The 17,901-nt window shown below is 39.9% G+C and overlaps 1 long non-coding RNA gene across 1 annotated transcript; it reads right to left on the bottom strand.

The window, feature by feature from the left end:
- Positions 1–1,402: 1,402 nt before the first annotated feature.
- Positions 1,403–17,512, bottom strand: LOC121714832. The gene is made up of 3 exons (XR_006033460.1): positions 17,412–17,512; positions 10,426–10,428; positions 1,403–1,416 (listed from the first exon to the last, which is right to left on the bottom strand). It is a non-coding gene; the product is annotated as an uncharacterized LOC121714832 (long non-coding RNA).
- Positions 17,513–17,901: the final 389 nt, after the last annotated feature.

Raw genomic sequence — 17,901 nt, 5'->3', positions numbered from 1 at the left:
TCTCATCTAAAAATCTTCGGTAGTCTGTACACATCTCATATGCATCTCATACCTGCATGTCAGATAGTTGTTTCCCCGTTATTACCGGGGCTGTGGGGAGGGGCTGCAGAGAGCGGAAGGGAGGGGCTACGATCACACAGTACGGGAGGGCTGCTGGAGGGAACAATTTTTCACAAACAGCAATATCATACTTTGTTTAAACTCAGTCATCATCAGGCCACAAAACATTACCAACAGACCTGGAATTCCTCCGATTACCGCTCTGCTTTTGTGTTACACTGTATTTTATGTGTCTTGTAGAATGTTGCCCTTTTCATCGTATTTGAAATAACATTGGCTTAGCCAATAAGTACTGCACATACAGTAGTTCCCCAATGAACTGCAGCCAGTATTGATAAATTGATAGATAATGACTATAGACTATTTTAATTAGTGTTTAATTCTGGCTAAACTGAGTAACCAGACACCCAATGAATTAAGCAGCTCAAAGCATTGCCACAATCACCAAGGGGTAGCAAACTAGATATCTTTTTACTGGTTCATAATTAATGGCCTTACTTCTCTTGTGAAGCTGAAAGACAAATGGGTGTCTCTTTGGCGTGACCTAATTGAAGCGGCCTATCTAAAATTACACCTTAAATGCAGACCATAAGGCCAGGAAAAAAGAATTTCAAATGGGTCATCGCCACGCAGAACATTCCTAACCGACTTGTGAAAGTTACCCAAACCTTTGAGGGAGGATTTCTGTGCAGTAGAAGAAGTTGGATCTGCTGTAGTATTTCTGAGGTATTTGGTGCAATTGGCATCTTCTATGCAACAGATTAACCATCAAAAGGACACAGGAGACTCCACTGTCCCATAAGTGGGTAAGGCAAAGTGAAGATTTGCTCAAATTAAGTAATAACATCAAAGCTTTTCATAGCAGACGCCTGAAATTATAGTTTTATAGTTTTTGACTGATGTATTTTTTGCCTTTGATTTTGACAGTACCTTTTTATGAATTAGTGTAATCTTTCAGGGTATTATAGAGTCTGTGAAGTGAAATGAATGTTAAATCAATTGTCTCTGCCTTTCTCTCACTTATACACATAAATACACACACACAGTAAATATATACATTTATAGCCACCACAAAGTATTTATCCACTGAATCCCAAAATCCTAAAACCACTCCTGTTCTGCGAAGACCCATTCCTCCTCTGCCTCTGCCCCTGGTTGGCTTTGACCCTTGACCCCTGACTCTATTGTTGTGGCATTGTGAAAAGGTTTGGGCGCAACCAAATTATGTGCTGGTGCACTTCAATGAAAAAGATAGACGCACCAGTGCAATCAATGTAAGAAGTTAGTATGGAGCCATATAGCCAGTTTCAATAGCAGATCTTAAGTTAATAATCTTAGTTTGAATGGAAATACACACTACATTGGAGTTTAAGAGTTAATATAATGTAATGGCTTATACCATGCAAATAGTTTCAGTGCAAAAGTAAGTTGTAACTTAAATTTAACACCTTCTCATCCTTATGTAAGGTCCATAATAAGTATGATATTAACATGGTTATCTCATCGGTAGGAAGGTTATATAATGAAGAATAAGAAGAGAGGTTTCATTCACAACCTAATTTATATTTTAAACATCACTTGAACAGTGCTTGAACCCTGCAATAAGCCATCACAACTTTCATTCTCATTAGCGTCACCAATGTCAAAACGTTCAGTTGAGTTAGCCTGATTGAGTTTGGTTTTACCAGGCTAAAGTTAGCCCACTAACCAGTCGAATGTTTGGACACACCAACTCATTTATGGTCTTTTTTTTTCTGACTACTTTTTTTTTCTTTTTTCAAACTCTTTTAACAGGTAAACGGATAGCCCGGTTAAAACCAGACCCTTCTCAGTTGTTACTGAGAGTGGGTCTGGGGAAGGTTCGTTCACAGCCCATTTCCAAAGGGCGTTCCCAAACGGACGCCGATCAAAATGCCTCGGACGCAATAGGAGAGGCCAAAAACCAATCAGAGCAACGGAAACACAATTTGCAACACTGTCTGGTTGTAGGGAGAAGCAGGAAGAATTAACCACTATTTAATTAAACGTAGGCTAATTTACAAAAACATCGTGCCACACTGAAAGCTAATATTTTGTCACTAGCAATTTACATCTGCCCTCTGTCAAACACAATTGCATTTTCAGCTCTGAACAAAACCGTTCACGTTCAAACGAGCATTTCGTTTCATTCATCCTTTCTGGCTGACCAGGACATATAAAGTAGGAATGAATGGGGGACGAGAGACTGAAACGTTCAAAGCAATTATGCCAATTATGCAATTTCAGAGTGAATCTCGAATTTGCCGGAAGTACGTCTGGGTTTTTCCCAGGCTAGGTAAACGGAGGCTATTTTGAGGGTTTTTTTCACAGAAAAAACAAAGTATGTACAAAATATTTTGTGAATCAGCCTTCTAATTGGTGCAACTCCCTTCTAATTGGCTGCTTCCTCCCAAAGTCCCAGTAGTGCTGTCTATTCTCTGTAGTCTGGACACAATGCTCCACGCTGAGTGCAATCAGGCCTAGCACAGGCGCGACAGGGAAGCTACCTGCCTGCCTTGCCGACCTCCTCAGGATCGGGTTCCTGCTGGTAAACCGTTTCGCTCCACTGCTGCATGTGGACAGATGGCTCTGTCCGACACCCAGGAACTCAATTATTGGATTGGACAAGGGATAGCTCTGAAGCTGAAATAACATACCTGAGATTCATTAGTCCAGGAGGAATGTAGTGCCTGGCTTGTTCCTGACAGCTATACATTCTCAGAAGAGCACTTGTTGCTGTTTATCGATGAAGAGCAGTGTCTGGTTATTGAAAAGGGATTGTGACATTGTGATTGTTAATGCTCCGTTTTGATGAACAACCTTCTTATTTTCTTGACATCAAACCTCAAGAACATCACTTTAATAAAGATATTCTGTCTGCATTGTAGTAGTATAAGAGTATAAGGACATAGACAGTGTTATAGCAGGAAATAGCAAAAAGGATGGATCTTTGCTTCAAACATATGTGTCTGAAAACTATTGATACTTCCATAGTAATTTTCTCCCCCATATATACAGTATATGACCATTTCTTACTCAATAAATATCTTACCCCATTTAGTAAAATGTCAATTGGAATAGACTTACTCAGGTACTGACAAGTGTTTTATTAGCACCTAATTAGTAATTAGTCAGTTACTTTCCAAGACCTTTGTTCAGTTACAACAGTGCTAATTTTATATGATCTTCCACCTGCAAATTGTGCGTTGTTTCAAGTATCAAAACATCCTGTTGTGCCATGTTGGCTTGGCTTTGGCTTGGTTATTGATTGTCCTCTGTGGTAACGCATGCTGTACCATGATGGAGGGCCATAACAGATCCTGTGTACAACATGTGACACGTTGGCGACTACAGGCCAATTGTGTATGGTTGTTGAATCTCACTTCCTGTTGTGCCATTTTAGATAGGCTTGGTTGTTGATTGGCTTATGGGGCAGCGCATGTTGTGTTGTAAAGAAAGAACTTTACGAATCCTGGTATATCATGATGTACTGTGTAATGTGAAATAGGCTTGTTTTGTTGATCATTGTAGGAAATCTCTAACCTGACTCTCGCCAGATGAATTTCGTTCCGCCTAGCTCCACTCATCCATCTGGGATCGATCCATTGGAGTGGTGCTTCAGAAGGCTGGGCCTTATCAAAAAATCCTTGCATATGATTGGATAAGCCACTTGTCCGTCATCTATTGACGTGCTACTTCAACCACTCACATCGAAGCCAACCCGTGGCGCTGAGAACAGTCTCACAGTCGCTTCTACGCTCTCAACGGAACCGATCCCAGATGGATGTAAGTGGAGCTAGGTGGAACGAAATTCATCTGGCGAGAGTCAGGTTAGGAAATCTCTACAAGGAATTTACCACCTGTTCTTGTGTATGTCTGAAATGATCTAGTAGCTGCAGCAAGTGTTTGACTGCTGAGTGTCAGCTCTGGAACAAAATGAATGTCAGTTTAAGAAATGTGTTTAATATACATCTATCTATAAAGCAAGAAGCGTCTGTGTGTCCGGATGTGTGTACGGACATCTGTGTGTCTGTGGCACGCATATCTCGCTGACCGCTTGTCAGACACAGTTACACGGGTAAAAACTTAAGCGAGTGCAAGATAACTCCACGGATTTTGCAACACGGAACACGCCAACACACACAGGTAGGCTATGCAGTGGCTCTTCAAAATGACATAAAAAATTATGTGCAATAAGCGGACACTTTGAATAGCCCAGGCTACTTTGGACTGTCTTTAGACTTTGAATAAGCACACAACAATTCCAACTGCAAGGTCCTAAATTGAAACGAGCAATAATGGTCCCGAATCAAAGAACGTCTCAGAATGCCACACATGCAAAGCATAACCAGCGACAAGCAACGAATGGCAGACAGTGTGATGTCACTTATATGAATAGCCCAGGCTACTTTGGACTGTCTTTAGACTTTCAATAAGCAAATGACAATTCCAACTGCAAGGTCCTAAATTGAAACGAGTGATAATGGTCCTGAATTAAAGAACGTCTCAGAATGCCACACATGCAAACCATAACCAGTGACAAGCAACGAGTGGCAGACAGAGTGTGATGTCACTTATAGGTATGATATGTTTTTGAGTCACACCGTTGCAAATTCCATATGATGCATCATTCCACAAAATGGTCTGTTTTCTCTATCATCAAGTTATTCAATAGGCTAAGCATATTATATAGCCTTGACTCAAAACAGCTGTTAGGATTATGTCATTTTGATTTGTAAAAAATGTCACATGCAGCCATGCTTAAATTCTGCTCACTTCACATTTATTATATTATTATCTGTAGGCCTATTCATTATTGAATGCTTACCTGGAATTATGTTTTTCCCTATCATCCTATTATTAATGCAGGCCTACCTGCAGGCATGTAATTCGGCTACAGGAATAGCATGTTTGAACGGGCACTGCACTAGTATAATACTAAATATAGCCGCAAGCGGCAATGGCGGGCCCGAGCACCCCCGGTCCGCAACCCGTGACATTTCGGAATCCTACAAAGCACTGACGCGTTGCATTTGTGAAATGTACATATTTAATGTGTGTGCTATTTGTTGTTGCATGTTATTTTCTGGCACATTTTCTTGCTTGGCCAGGTGGGGGCGCTATGCCAGGCAGGCCCATTGAATGGCTAGATGTCATCATAATCATAATATTTATTAACCTGAGAAGTTTCAGACCATTCATTCAAAGCATAGAACATTTCTGACCATGGGCGTAGGTTTAGGGTGGGACGCTAGGGACTTGTCCTAATCAATATTTTGAGATGGAAAAAAATGTCCCCACCAATATTTTAGCGAACTCCTTTGTGCTATTCTGACGGCCAGGACAACAGTAAAAGAAACACTGTCATTTAATCGGCTGAAACCGAAGGGGCGTTATCTGACACGCACAACAGCGTCAAAGCATAGCATAGGCCTACTTCACTTTGTGGTGACACTGGCAGAAAAGTGAGTGAGTGTGTCGGTATAAGTTATCAGGGATGTCTACCAATACATAACCCTAAAAGGCCAGTGTGAAAGATTTATAATATTCCATTTGCCCTTCAGCATGCACATTTTGCCCCTTTTGGTGCTTTGTAGACAGGGCCGGAGTGGGGCCACTTTTCAGCCCGGGAGTTTCAGGTCCAAGACACTTTTTTAGTAGTGGTGGAAATTGGATACATAAAACAACAGTTCAGCTCTTACTATCCTGTAGTTTTTATTAGTACCAATATTCCACAAGGATAGATTGATAAGTTAACAAAAAAGGAAGGAAAAAATAAAGCATTAAATGTATCCCACAATTCCACTAAGAGGCATATTGAACTATTGTTTACATGTTTTTTTCTGCATGGGTCAGCTATCATGTTGTTGTTTGGTGATTTACTCTTTTACTACACCCGCTTCTGAGCAAACAAGCCATATAAGTTGATCATGTAGCCTACTGCCGTCATATACTGTTCTTTCTTACATTAAATAACTTTAATTCATATGGTTAACTCTATTATCCTTTCTACTTGTCCAGTTATAGCTAATTTCGGCCTCATAATTTTCAGCGGGGGACTGGCTGATCTGCTGCTCAGAGACTACTTTTGTTTTTAGGCCTAGGCTACTGCATACACAGGTCAAGCTTGAGATTTGTTATCCATATTTGCATAATATTTGCAAAGTATATGAATCGCCATTTTGGATGATACAAAAAGGCTAATATTTTAATTAATTTAATATGTTGCTTGTGAATAGGTTGACAACGCTACAACGTCCAGAATTAGCCCAATAATTACGCCGCTAATAATCATGGCTATCTCTCTTTACCAGTTGCCACTTTTGTCTGTCCGGAAGCTGTATCTGGAAGCTTGGCACATTTGGCAGCATTTGCCCCCAATACTTTTCGTCTTTTTTACCTGGCCTTTTCAGTCCCTCATGGCCTCTTTGTACCATCCATCCTCCCGGACGCTTATCACCACGGTAGGGCCGGCCCGGCTATGGTATCTGAGAAAACTTTTTAGTTTTACTACTAAACTTTTTAGTTTTTTTTTTAGTTTTCTTTAGAGAAAACCAACTCTTCTTGGGAGGGGAGAACAACCCATGCAGAGGCTGCGGTGTTAGGCATAGAATGTGAACGTGTGTAGCCAACTTCAAGAGAAGATAGATCAACGTGGCAAATGTCAATATTTTCCCCTCGACCGGCCCAAAAGTGAAGCGGCCCACCGGGAATTCTCCAGATTCTCCCGATTACCCACTCCGGGCCTGTTTGTAGATCAGCTATGCCACCAAAGAAGAAAAGGAACATTCAAAACTTTTTTCATTATGCAGAGTCTAATAGGCAAAGTAACTAGCCATACAAACTGGCAACTGGTGACCAGACTTTCAAATGCGGATTTTACTGTGGAAAATAGCATTAACTGTTAGGATATTACCCAGGATATTGTCACAGCTAAACCTAGCTTCTGTAATCGTTCAACCAAGGTTAGGAGTCATGTTAAATAAGGGTGTGCCGCAGGACAGTCGCATAAAGCACAGAATAAAAGTTACCATGTCATTGACTGTTAATTGGGCTACCAATCTTGCAGTCGCAATAAACAATGGATCCAAGACATTTTCCTGTTCCTATTATGTAGGCTAATGTATTTGTGAATGTAGCCTGCACAATGCAAAGAAATAAAACATAAACTATGGTACATTTCCATACTCATAGAAATGAACATAGCAAGACACTTATCTCATCTATGATCTCATCCCAGAAAGATTTTCTTTGACTTTGACTTGTTTATTTGAACATTAATTTTATCTAATGACATAGCAAACATGATGAATTGAATCTACATATCCTTGCACTATGCGAAACTATTTTCAACTAGCCTAAAACCGTGAGACTGAATTGCGTTACGTTCCTCTTAAAGTGACAGGCACTCAATTAGACTTACATACCACAAATGTGATGAAAAGAAAATGTATAATTTAAATATCAATATAATGTATTCAAATTACTAAATATGTTTAGCTATTAGTAATAACAATAAAAAGTTCATATGAATTCCAAAATATGAAAACCTATGACAACCATCACTTTCTGTGTGTGTGTGGAGGGTCAATCAAATTCTATGATTACCACTGATGTAAATGATCACATAATATTCAATATTACTGATGGCGTCAAGGTGGTGGGGGCCCCCAAACCAAATCATTTTTTAAAAATCGCAAAAGGACGACAAACTTATTGAAAAGACGGCCAAAAGTATCGAAATCAAGATTTTTCACTTGCTATTGGTATTGAAACAATAATGTTGATATTGTGACAACAGGAGTTGGGGATGTGTCCCCACCAAAGCCGAGACCAAACCTACGCCCTTGTTTCTGACACACTTCCTGCTTGTCCAAATGGTGGTGCTATGCTAGGCATGGGAATTACACATGTTAATATCAAGTTTGAGATCAAACAGTTAAGGCATTGCCCATTTCTGGCACATTTCTCGCTTGGCCAGGTGGTGGCGCTATGCCAGGCATCTGAATTACATATGTATGGCAAGCCGATTGAGCACTTATTCTGATATCTTGATATCAGGCATTATTGTCATGTACATGTAAACCATTTTTGTCAACTAGTTAACTAGTGAGGGCCAAAATATGCACACTAGTTAACTAGTGGGAGCCAAAAGGCTCACTAGTTAACTAGTGAACACATTTTAGCTTCACTTGTTAACTAGTGAGAGCCAGAAATGTCTACTAGTTAACTAGTGACAGCCAAAAATGTGCACATGTTTACTAGTGAAGGCAAAACACCTCACTAGTTAACTAATTGCAGTAGGTCAATGTCACTAGTTAACTAGTGAACCATAAATGGCTTACTAGCTAGCTAGGTGATGGCAGTAGGCTCACTAGTTAACTAGTTGATGCATCATTTGTCCAAACTAGTTAATTAGTGAGGTCATAAATGTATACTAGTAATCTAGTTCAAGACAAAATTCACACTAGTCAACTAGTGGCGCAGAATTCAAATTAGGAGGTAGAGAATTCTGGAAATAAAGGCTTTCTATTGGCTCCCTATGTCCAAATAGAACATGACAACCAATCACAGTGCAGAATTTCACGAAATCCCACCCACAACATTTGCATGTGGCACACAAGTTAACATGCTGGCCAAAGTTACTCTAGCTAGTAAACTAGTGGCTTTAGTGTGACACTTACATGTAAACTAGTGAAGGCAGAACTGCTCACTAGTTAACTAGTGAAGACACAAATGCCCACTAGTTAACTAGTGAGGTCTAAAAAGTGTCACTAGTTTACTAGAGTGCACCAAAACACCCACTAGTGAACTAGTGATGGCAATTTCTATTCGACTAGTTAACTAGTGAGGTGCAAAAAGTGTCACTAGTTTACTAGTGTGCCCCAAAATGCCCACTAGTTAACTAGTGAAGGCCATTTCAGCCCCACTAGTTAACTAGTGAGATGCCAAAATGGTCACTTGTTAACATGTGTAGCAGCCCTCGGAACCAAAATGTAGAGGAGTAACGAAAACGGGTGCAATGACGTTTATTGTCGCTGAAACTAAAGTATACAGGATATAAAGGATACACACAAGAGCAAGTAAATAAAAATACACAGAGTGCATAGTTTTATGCAATTATTAACTGGATACTCAAAATGATAAATGAAGAATATGCTCATGTAAATGCAATAGGCTACAATAAAGCCAACTTTCACATTAAATTCACCCGTGTGGACAACTCAAGAAAACACTGCAAATATCATTTAACACTTTACGTTACAAGGTACACTTGGATAACTGAACATTATACTTAAAGATTTCATACCTCGCTCCACTTTCCAAGGGTGCAAACTAGCAGTTCATTTAGTTGTCCATTAGCTCCTTGCAGGTAGTTCACAAAACAGACTTAACACAAACATAATATGCTAAAATGTAATCCGAAACGGTGATGTGCACATAAATCTTCAAGTAAAACAATGAGAAAAAGTGTTCCTGTGCGTATGTGGTGTATGTTCACGCAAGAGAGAAAAAATGTCTGACTTGTCTAATAAGGCTTGCCGCGCGCTGAATCTCCTTACCCCTGTCCTGTGTAATTTCAAAATAAAGGTCTCTTAAACTATGGTCACTTACAACATGTAAAGGCCAAAATACCCACTAGTTTACTAGTGAGGGTGTTATGGGCCTTACTGGTTAACTAGTGCATCTTGTGTTCACTAGTTAACTAGTTACACCTAAAAACACAAACAAGCTGACCGTTTTTGTCCACTAGTTAACTAGTGGAACCATTTAAGTCTCACTAGTTTGCATGTGTGGCAGTGAAGCAGCTCACTAGTTAACTAGTGCGTACAAGACACACACTAGTGGCTGTTTTTGGAGCTATCTAGTTCACTAGTAATGCATAAGGTACTCTTACTAGTTAACTAGTGACAAATTGGCCTTCACTAGTTAACTAGTTGACATGTTTGGCCGTACTAGTTCACTAGTAATGGAACAGGAGATAATGTCCAGTATTTCTTTTGAAATTGAAATGAAGTTGTATGGACTGGACTATGTTTTTTTTTTTTTTTTTTAAACGGCAACGAAATTGTGAATTTCCAGAGCACACTTGGCAATCGACTCCTACGGACTTTCCCCTAAAGCTGGCAGCAAAGATGCCAACATTTCCGGTAAGGTACTGGCTTGATGAAATTCATTCTGGACTCTCTATCCGACCACATAAAGACCTCGGGATACTTCGGTTTGGCTTTAGGGACCCTCTACTCACTACCACGTAAGTGCAATGTTGTTTGCAACTGTAGAAGAGGTATAAAAATAGCGTTTTGTAGCGGTGAAATAATATGCCCTTCTCACTTCCACGCTAACGAGCTTTGACTGAAAACGGTAACATCGAACTTTCTCAAAACACATCCGAATGACATGATTTGGGTGTCAACTCAACGTATGTACTCCCAATCATCCGTAAATTGATCTAAAGTGCATTTTACTCCGGATAATTCCTTTAACTAGTGAGCATATCTGCATTAATTCCTTTCACTAGCTTATAGAGGGCATTTTGAGCCTAACATGTTAGCTAGTGAGGACAAAACACTGTCCATAATGAACTAGCAGGAGTAAAATGCCCCTCACACTAGTAAACTAGTGGAATTTGAATATATACACAAACGGCTGGCATTCTGTGCAACTAGTTAACTAGTGGGACGTAACATTGGCCACTAGTTAACTAGTGCGCAATGTCCCACTTGCATGCAAATGAAGAAGGCGGAACAAGGACTTTGGTCCATTTAGGACTCAGAAACCTAGAAAACATGGCTGACTTCGTCCAGGCTGTTCTAAGAGCAGACTTTTATAAACTAAGATCGTTTGAGCATAAAAATATGTTTTGATAACATGTCTAGTGACAAAGTTGTGGTGTATTGCTGTAATCTTCGTTCAGTTAATGTCTACAATCTTTAGTTTTTCAGTTATTAGTCTGAAAATCACGATAAAACTGAAGGCATTTGTATATGGTTGCCTAGCAACAAAACGTTTCAGTAACATGAACATTGATGATATTGCTGATGTGGCAAGACTAGCTCAAGTGGTTATATATTAAGCAGCAGGAGATTATGTGGGAGACCACGGTTCAATTCCTTAGAAGTGCATAAAGTTTTTTTGTTGAGCTTTTAATTACTTTTGAAACCATGTGCAGTTAATGTGTACAATCTTTTGTTTTTCCGTTATTAATCAGAAAAGCGCGACTGAATGGATACATTTATGTCTGTGGTTGCCTAGCAACAATAAACAAAGAATAATATTAAAATCGATCCCTTGAATCTTTGCTGTGGATCACTAAGAGCTCACTTGTTAAAGCATGGGGTTTCCCTGTTATTATTAAAAAACATTTTGACAGAATATGAGATACTGCATACTGCAGGCTCTGCTTTACCATCTATACTGAAGTACCGTTGCAGAGCAGTGTGTCACTTTAGCCACTAGGGGCACCCATCAGGACCTGATCGCGAGGCTATGAACAGTAAATTTACATTTAGACTGGGTGGGATTCTTACATAATACCCAATAGGAGTCTTCTACCCACCCTCTCATTAGAATTTGCATAATAGCCGTTTCAGGCACTAGTTAACTAGTGAGCTGCCTCACTGCCACACATGCAAACTAGTTAGACTTCAATTGTTCCACTAGTTAACTAGTGGACAAAAATGGTCAGCTTGTTTCTCTTTTTAGGTGTAACTAGTTAACTAGTGAACAAAACATGCATACAGTGTAAGGCCCACAACACCCTCACTAGTAAACTAGTGGGTATTTTGGCCTTTACATGTTAACAAGTGACCATTTTGGCATCTCACTAGTTAACTAGTGGGGCTGAAATGGCCTTCACTAGTTAACTAGTGGGCGTTTTGGAGCACACTAGTAAACTAGTGACACTTTTTGCACCTCACTAGTTAACTAGTCGAATGGAAATTGCCATCACTAGTTCACTAGTGGGTGTTTTGGTGCACACTAGTAAACTAGTGACACTTTTTAGACCTCACTAGTTAACTAGTGGGCATTTGTGTCTTCGCTAGTTAACTAGTGAGCAGTTCTGCCTTCACTAGTTTACATGTAAGTGTCACATTGAAGCCACTAGTTTACTAGTTAAAGTTCCTTTGGCCAGCATGTTAACTTGTGTTCCACATGCAAATGTTGTGGGTGGGATTTTGTGAAATTATGCGCTGTGATTGGTTGTCATGTTCTATTTGGACATAGGGAGCCAATAGAAAGCCTCAATTTCCAGAGTTCTCCGCCTCCTAATTTTAATTCTGCGCCACTAGCTGACTAGTGTGAATTCAGGCTTCAACTAGTTTACTAGTATACATTTATGACCTCACTAGTTAAGTAGTTTGGACAAAGGATGCATCAACTAGTTAACTAGTGAGCCTGCTGCCATCACCTAGCTAGCTAGTAAGCCATTTATGGTTAACTAGTTAACTAGTGACATTGACCTACTCCAACTAGTTAACTAGTGAGGAGTTTTGCCTTCACTAGTAAACATGTGGACATTTTTTTTGGCTGTCACTAGTGAGACCCAAAAGCCTTCAACTAGCTGACTGGTATGCATTTTGGCCTTTATTAGTTAACTAGTGGACATTGTCTGGCTCTCACTAGTTAACTAGTGAAGCTAATATGTGTTCACTAGTTAACTAGTGGGCATTTATGCTGTCACTAGTTAACTAGTGTGCACAAACATGGCTCACTAGTTAACTAGTTGACAAAAATGGCTTGCATGTTGGCCTGATATCAAGATATCAGAATAAATGCACAAGCGGCTGGCCAAATTACATAGAAGTTAACAAGTGGGAATTTGACATTCAGTAGTCAGCTAGTAAACATTTTTGTACCTTACTAGTTGACTAGTAAAATATAGAAGTCTTTACACTGGTTAACTAGTGCACATTTCAGTGTCCACTAGTTAACTAGTGAACATGCTGAGCATTACTAGTTAACTAGTAAGCAGTGATGCCAGTAACACGTTACTTAGTAACGCGTTAGTCTATTTTGACCACTTTTTTCGGTAACGAGTAATCTAACGCGCTACTATTTACAAACCAGTAATCAGATTAAAGTTACTTATCTAAATCACTGTGCGTTACTATTTTTGTCATTTTCCTTAGTAAAAAGATATATTCTTTGCTTTCTTCTTGTCTCGGGGATTAACGTCATGTAGGCTATGCCAACCTTTTCAGCATGAGGACAACTCACGTGTAAAACCATGCAGCGACACAAACGTAAACAACAATGTAGGGAGGAGAGAGATGCATGTTTTATCTATACAGTCATTATTTTGAGTTTGTGTCAGCTAAACATGACAACATAAAGGTACGTTGTACATTCTGTGCTGGCGACAAAGTGCTGTCTAGTAGCTAGACATCCCAAGTCTCCCGAAGTTTTGGGAGTCTCCCACATATTGATATCCTGACGCCCACAAATTACTTAAAATCTCCCGGAACCTAGAGCGAACAAGAGCACGCAAGCCAGACCGGACTTCAAATCGGGTGTGCATCTAAGTTTAACGCGCACACAACGGAGAGGGAGAGAGAGAGGAGTGGTGCGTGTGTGCCTGCAAGAGCATCCAAGACAGAGAGCATCCTGGTCTGTTTTGCTAAATCAACCAATCAGTTTTCAATGTAGGTGGGCTTATATCTCTTTTCTCCCGAACTTAATTAATCAGTTCAGTGTGTAGTGTATCTAGGAACAGGAGCGTCATGGCAGAGTCAGTGCCCCTCAAAAAGGAACATTTAAGACCCATTTCACATCAGACTACACAAAAGTGTACCCAATTGTCTCATACATGTAAGAGTAAAACATAATGATACAGTAGTATTGTACACTGCACTGTTTGTAACAGTGACTTTAGCATTGCTCACGGCGGGTTAGATGATTGCAAAAGACTTGTTGAGGTGAGTTTAACAAGTGTAATTTCATTTGCATATTACTCAGGCCTATACTAGATGGCTAGTTGCCAAGGCTACATGAAAAGGCCAAACTACCAAAATCTACATATTTTACTATCACAATTTCTGTCAATAGGCCTTCCTTATTTGGTGTACTGACTAGACATCATTGAACAAACATCTGCATTTCAGTATCTAAGTAGGTTAAAATCAAGTAATCAGTAAAGTAACTAAGTTACTTTTTAAAGGAGTAATCAGTAATCAGATTACTTTTTCAAGGTAACTGTGGTAACACTGCTAGTAAGATATGAAACATATGAACTAGTTAACTAGAGAGAATTTGGCTGTCACTAGTTAACTAGTTCACACAGAAATGGCTCACTAGTTAACTAGTGGACAGAAATGGCTTGCATGTACATGACAATTATGCCTGATATCAAGATATCTGAATAAATGATCAATCGGCTTGCCATACATATGTGAATATCATCACATAATGATTTCCAATATTTTACACCTACCAAGCTTCATATTAATAAGTTGAGGCATTAGCAATTTATGGCACATGTCCTGCTTGGCCAGGTGGTGGCACTATGCCAGGCAGGCCCATTGGGTGTCTGGATATCATAATCATAATATCTATTAACCTGTTAAGTTTCAGACCATTCATTCAAAGCATAGAACATTTCTGGCACATTTCATGCTTGGCCAGATGGTGGCGCTATGCTATATGACATATGTGCACATCAGCACAATAATGATTTCCAATATTGTATACCTACTAGGTTTCAAATAAATCAGTTAAGGCATTGCCCATTCTGACACATTTCCTATTTGGCCAGGTGGTGGCGCTATGCCAGGCAGGCCAATAGGGTTTCTGATTATTCTCATAATCACAATATCTATGAACCTGAGAAGTTTCAGACTGTTCATTCAAAGCACTTTGACTTTATGACACATTTCCTGTTTATGTGCAAGATATTAAAATCATAAAATATTACAACATATCAAAAATCCCTTCGCAAGTTGACATCAGCGTCATCTTGCCATCATATTTGCCAAATTTCACATGAATCTGACAAACCGTCTAGGAGGAGTATGTTCAAATCTATCATGTGACATCAGTGTTCTTGTCATTCTTTTTGTTGCCAGTGGGTGGCGCTATGCCAAATATGGATTATGGGCTTGTGAGTATTGTCATTACCATGGTATTCAATAACCTGTGAAATTTAAAACATTTCAAGCCATGCATGGTGAATTAAGACACATTTATTGTTTATGTGGAAGGGTATTAAAATTCATAGTTTCGCCATTTCGTCAAATTACAAAATATTACAAAGAGCTTCACAATTTAGAATCAGAAGCATATTGGCATCATGCATACCGACTTTCACATGAATCGGATCAACTGTCTAGGAGGAGTACATTAAAATTGGTCATGTCCCCAACGCACAAAATCCCAATTACCTCACTTCCTGAAGGCATGGCTAATGGCATGTTAATACAAAAGTTGATTGATTTTGGGAGTTACACACACCCACCAAATTTGGTGTGTGTATCTAAAACTATATGTCAACCACAAGTCACAGTGACATAAGGGGGCGCTATGGAGTTCCTGGGCCAAGCCCAGTGCCAAGGCTTTTCCCCTGTGTATTTACGGTACCTCTTGATGTGTGTGCCAAATTTCATGCGTTTTTACCAATGGGAGGCACCTCTTTTGGCATCACAATTAATCACATTTTAGTCCGCACAAAATCCCAAATACCTCACTTCCTGTTGGGCGTGGCTAATGCATTGTACATGCGAAAGTTGTTCATCTTGGGGAGATACACACACCTACCACATTTGGTGTGTCTAGCTGAAAGTATGTGCCAACTAGAGATGCGCGGATGGGCTATTATTTCAACCGCATAGCAAAACTTATCATCCATCCGCACCAACGTTTTTTGACCAATTTTCAAAACCGCACCCGCCCGCCATCCGCTGGTTGTTTTAATGTATATGGGTGATGCGTTTGATTGGTTCAACCGCCACCCGCCTGAATTTAATTAAAATATTAAATTTCTTCAAGTCATCCGCCCGATCCGTGGTTTAACCGCGGAGTCCGCGGCTGTAACCGCGAACCGCGCATCTCTAGTGCCAACCACTGGATCAATCACCTAAGGGGGTGCTACTGAGTCCCTGGGCCACGCCTTTATGCCTGTGTAGCCATTGTGATACCAGATGTGTGTGCCAAATTCCAAGACTTTTCATCCATGTCAACCGTCGGTGCTCGGGCCCTAATCAATTCTATGCTAATAAAAATCTATTTAACAAAGTATTTTAAAGTAAGGGGAATTGTCATTGGCATGGTACGTTGTTTGCAAATAGAGCACTTTCAGAACAGTATTGTTTATATCTTTCATTGCTGTGAATATCACTGCAGATCATCAGTATGTACAAGAAAATTACCAAGAATGTATTCCAGTAAATTCTAGTGTGTTTAATTAAATGCTTTATTGAAATGTCTGGAAACCCAGTTTGTCATTAATATGAATGGGCATACTTCCATTTAACTGCATTCTGAAAATATAATTATTAATCCTGCTGACTGTCTTGTCTTACTCATTTTACATTGTCAACAGTAAGTCTGACTCATTTTGTACAACCTCTATACATTTTGCTCATGTCAATCTGACCAGATCTTTGACCATTTTATTGTATTATCCTAATCAAGTTACTGCCATTGTCCTCAGACACAGTGACACTGTAACCAGAAATATCCCCATTTCCATCTCCAGGACAATGTCCCTCATCCCTACCCTCCCATTTACCCTCTTGGGCAAATGTTTACCTTCCTGTTTCACATCGTCCGTCCAATCCGAGTTAATATGGCATTACAGTAATGGCTCCATCTATTACTAGCCATGAGTGATGTGTGGTTGTGGAGGGCCATAGTCTGGACAGCACTAGAGCCCTGGCGGGTCAGAGGAGGCGAATTACTGATCCATTATGGGGTTAATGAAGAGGAAAGGACACGGACAGGACGTGACATCATTTCTCTGGATTAATGTGACATATCAGGCCAGATCTGCAGTGCAGATTACCCGTCATCGATTTCAGCTCTCGGACTGACACTGTATCCAGGTAACTGTCCTGCTTGTCAGAGAGGAGACGTATTGGGTCGGAAATGTTCAACATGATGAAGTACTCAACAATTATGGTGTGTTAGATCACTGACATGATTTTTTAATGCCCTTTTCCCCTTAGTGTAGATTAACTGATTGTACCATTTTTAATGAAAGTTTAATGAATATATATATATATATATATATTACAAATATATTATCTATGTTATTTTGTAATAAACAATATATAGATAAGAGTTAAGTGCAACTTAAGTATTCTTACTACAGTGTACATACATACCTCAAACCTCACCATCAGGGGCGGACTGGCACCAAAAATCGGCCCTGGCATATTTGGCCCAAGCGGCCCTCAAATCGGTCGGGCACACCTAATTAAATACAAAATCTTTGCAAAGACCATATCATTACATTATCGCAATTAATAAGTCATCATAATCATCATAGTCAGCATGGCATGTCACAGCCTACCTGCTCCACCACTGAGTTCTTATCATGTAGCCTCAACTAGGCTCGCACTCTCCACCACCTGCTCACTGTCCCTTGCTCTGTATATCCTTGTTCAAACTCAACGAACTTCAACATGTTGCTTACATATGCTAGCCTACTTGCATATTGTATTTTTGAAGCTTCTACATTGGTGTTCATTTTGCACAATTGCACCACCGGCACCCGCCGCAATTTCGTGTAGGCAACTTCGATTAACTATTGATGCGCTCACAGAATCCTGGATCTGAGCCAAAATGGGAGGGGTGGGGTCTGACGTGAGCTGTTATTGGATCAGT

The sequence above is a fragment of the Alosa sapidissima genome, chromosome 1 (genome assembly GCF_018492685.1).
Source record: "Alosa sapidissima isolate fAloSap1 chromosome 1, fAloSap1.pri, whole genome shotgun sequence".
NCBI classification, from domain to species: Eukaryota; Metazoa; Chordata; class Actinopteri; order Clupeiformes; family Clupeidae; genus Alosa; species Alosa sapidissima.
This window is presented reverse-complemented; position numbering and strand designations above follow the sequence as displayed.